Source organism: Epinephelus moara, chromosome 7 (genome assembly GCF_006386435.1).
Source record: "Epinephelus moara isolate mb chromosome 7, YSFRI_EMoa_1.0, whole genome shotgun sequence".
Lineage (NCBI taxonomy): Eukaryota > Metazoa > Chordata > Actinopteri > Perciformes > Serranidae > Epinephelus > Epinephelus moara.
The window spans coordinates 41409168-41413534 of record NC_065512.1 but is presented as its reverse complement, the minus strand read 5'-3'; positions in this window follow the sequence as shown (position 1 = coordinate 41413534).

The window sequence follows — 4367 nt, the reverse complement described above, 5'->3', positions numbered from 1 at the left end:
AATATGTTGAAAGTATGTATTAATATCTGGCAGTATACATGTGTGACAATAGTCATATGTGTATAATAACAGTAGAAGTATGACTAATGACTAATGATGGCAGCAGCAGCAGGAGGCATCTGGCAGGACCACGGCAGCAGCACAACCACACACGTCACGCTGTCCAGGCACCGCTGTGATATGAGTTAATCTGAGAGACAGTGGAGCACAAAGATCAGCTGTGAGGATCCTAAGGACAGAGGGATTTGCCCTGACGCCCCACATTTCATCTTTGGTGATTTTAATACTTGCAGCCTGAGTCAGCATCTTGGGCATCTGTACCAGGATGTAAAATGTCCAACGCGACATGTAGAACACTGGATTTGTGCTACGACACTATGAAGGGGGCTTACAAATCTTTTCCACTGGCTCCACTTGGCTCTTCTGACCACAACTGTGTCCTGCTTGCTCCGGTTTATCAGTCGGCTCTCAAGAAGGGGAAAGTTGAGCGCAAAGAGGTCGCTCTTTGGACAGACGGCGCTGTTCGTGAACTGAATGGTTAGACTAGACTTAGACTTCTTTAATGTCCATCAAACTTTACATAAAATGGTTGTTTGCATATTACAAACTGGGGTGTTTTTAAGACTCCTGTACAGATTTAGATGAGCTGACCCACACTGTGGTAAGCTATATTACCTTTTGTGAAGAGATGATTGAAGAAAGACAATTACATTGTATCCTAATAACAAGCCTTGGGTCAGTAAATCCCTGTAGGTCACAATCAGGGAGATATTATTCAACAAAAAGAAGCACAAAAATTGGTGAAAAGGGAAATTAGGCTGGCCAAAATTCAGTACATGGACAAGGCACATGATGAACTTCGGAGTGGTCATTCTCGCTCCACATGGAGAGGAATTAAGTCTATGGTAGGAAATCAGGAGAAGGAAAAAGTGTCTAATGCTGACAAATCTGACTCGACCCTGGCAGAAGAACTGAACCAGTTTTATTTGAGATTTGACTCTAAGGACTTTTCTGATGATCTATCCAAATTCAGGGCTGCTACAGATGAAATCAGCGTATGGAGCACTTTTGAAAAGACTAATGCTTTGAAAACTCATGGGCCTGATGGCATCAGCGGTTGACTACTTAAATGTTGTGCCCCATTCTAAAGTGATATTTTCACGTATCTTCAGTGGTCCCTGTCACTTAATAAAGTTCCCTCATTATGGAAAGAGTCCATTATTGTCCCAGTGGCGAAGGTACCATTACCAAAGATACTGAATGATTATTGTCCTGTGGCCCTCACCTCAGTGGTGATGAAGAGTTTGGAGCGTATGGTGAAAAAAAGCTTGCTTTCTATGACGCAGACAATGATTGATCCACCCCAATTCACCTATCAACCCAGGAAAGTGTTGTCAGGCACCTGGAGGGTAGGAAAACACACGCACGTCTATGCTTTGCTGATTTCTCATCAGCCTTTAACTGCATGCAGCCTCATGTTCTTGCTCAGAGGCTTTCAATACCCAGCACTGATTTTGGAACCATATGTTGGTTATTCGATTTTCTGACAACGAGGCTGAAGAGAAGTCGTGTTAATGGAACCCTGTCTGACACCCTGATGTGTTCCACAGGCTCGCCTCAGGGGTGCGTCTTGTCACCACGACCGTTCATGCTTTACACTAATGACTGTAAGAGCATGTTCGAGTCGAGGTTCATAATAAAATTTGCTGATGACTCCGTGATTGTCGGCTTCTTGCAGGACCATGAGGTGGGCCATGGACCTGTGCTTGACTATTTTGTTAGATGGTGTGAGGATGCTTACCTACAACTTAATGTGTCAAAAACAAAAGACATGATTCTTGATTTCCGCAGGAATCCACCTGTCACAGCCCAAACCTTTGTCAAAGGTACAGCGGTGGAAGTCAATAGTCAATATAAGTATTTAGGCACCATCCTGGACGACCAACACAGATGCTATTTTAATGTTGACACAAAGCTTCTTAAATGTTTTATTCATCTTTTATTGAGTCCATCTTAACTTTTGCTTTCATCTGTTGGTTTGGAAACCTCAGCATTTCAAACAACAACAAGCTGAGGAATGTGGTCAAACTCTGCCCAAAAACGATTAGCATTAGCCCGAATGATCTTGAATATGTGTATCAAGCTAGAGCCACTCAGATCCTGTTCCTGTTGTGTTCCTACATGATGCAACTTGCTGTTTGTGTGTGTGTGTGTTGCGTACCTGTCAGCTGTTTGTTTGTTCCGGCACCTTCGTACAGTCTCAGCGTGTCGGCGTGTTCTTCAGTTTCAAAGAACAGGAAGTCAACACGAACAGAGAATCCTTCGTCCACACTGTAAACAACATTTCACTGTAAATATCAGTCCGATCACAACAAACAAACAAACAAACAAAGAGATCATTAAAATGTTTGTGCTGTGTGTGTGCTGCGTTCAGGTACCTGATGATCCAGCGGCAGACGCTGCTGCTGTCATACATCTCTGAGTCTGATGAACTGAACCAACCGCTCCGACCGCTCAGCACAAACTGTCCGTCACACGTTGTTGCTATGGAGATGAGAGCAATGATGTCACAGGAAGTTTGAACAGTCAAAGATCTCATAATGAGACAAGTCGCCACCATTTTGGACTGAAAGAGGAGCTCCAGTCGTTAAATTTTCTGGCTGTGATTCGTCTGTTTATAAAACTGCAACTCCTCTGCCCGCCTCACCTGTGCTGTTTGTTTACCTCTGACATCACTCCTGCTGTTTGTTTACCTCTGACATCACTCCTGCTGTTTGTTTACCTCTGACATGACATCACTCCTGCTGTTTGTTTACCTGTGACATCACTACTGCTGTTTGTTTACCTCTGACATCACTCCTGCTGTTTGTTTACTTGTGACATCACTACTGTTTGTTTACCTGTGACATCACTACTGCTTGTTTACTTGTGACATCACTACTGTTTGTTTACCTGTGACATCACTACTGCTTGTTTACCTGTGACATCACTACTGCTTGTTTACCTGTGACATCACTACTGTTTGTTTACCTGTGACATCACTCCTGCTGTTTGTTTACCTCTGACATCACTACTGCTGTTTGTTTACCTGTGACATCACTACTGTTTGTTTACCTGTGACATCACTACTGCTTGTTTACCTGTGACATCACTACTGTTTGTTTACCTCTGACATCACTACTGCTGTTTGTTTACCTGTGACATCACTACTGCTGTTTGTTTACCTGTGACATCACCACTGTTTGTTTACCTGTGACATCACTACTGTTTGTTTACCTGTGACATCACTACTGCTGTTTGTTTACCTGTGACATCACCAATGTTTGTTTACCTCTGACATCACTACTGCTGTTTGTTTACCTCTGACATCACTGATGTTTGTTTACCTCTGACATCACTGATGTTTGTTTACCTCTGACATCACTGATGTTTGTTTACCCCCGACATCACTGCTGGTGGGTATTCCATCAAGCAGGCTAAAGGCAAATCCAGGATTAAATGGCCAAGTCTGGCTAATGTGAGCCAGAGTTCTGTTCCATCAAAGTGGCTAAGATTAGCCTCACATCGGTAACCATGGAAACCATGGCTCTGGCTAAGCCTGATACATCGAGCTGAACTCCGGTTTCCATTCTATCAACCTGGAGCCGGTTGCACCACCTCTCACTAATCAATCAATCAATCAATCAATTTTATTTATAAAGCCCAATATCACAAATCACAATTTGCCTCACAGGGCTTTACAGCATACGACATCCCTCTGTCCTTATGAGTCCACTAAGTGTTTACTAACCTTAGTAAAAGTGTAAGTGTTTACTAAATCAAGATTTAGTCATTACTAAATTAAAATGGGTTGCACCAATTTTACTAGGAATCACGTAGAGCTAGTAATTACTAAGTGTTTACTAAATATTTACACCCACCCTAAGGGTTGTGTAACTGTTAACTAGTTTGCCGACACAGGATCAAAACCAACTGAAGAAAACAGCAACTATGGCTCGTTTAGAGAGGCTTGCTCTACAAAACAGAGAACCTGCCGTTAGGAAAAGGGTTTTGAGAGACCGAATCCACCCTTTGGATGTGTACGATGACTTCAATATTTACTGTCGGTACCGGTTCAGGCGCGACCAGATAATGCGGATCACGGACATGCTGGCTCCGGCAATTGAGCACGGGTCCGAGTCAAACGGGGCTCTACCTCCGTCGCTACAAGTGACAATCGCGTTGCGATACTTCGCTACGGGGTCGATGCAGAATGTGGTTGGGGACACGATCCAAGTCCACAAAAGCACTGTGTACCGGGCAGTGCGTCGGGTGGCACTGGCGTTGTGTGGGTACCTCAACGACTACGTTAGCGTGATGTTTATCGT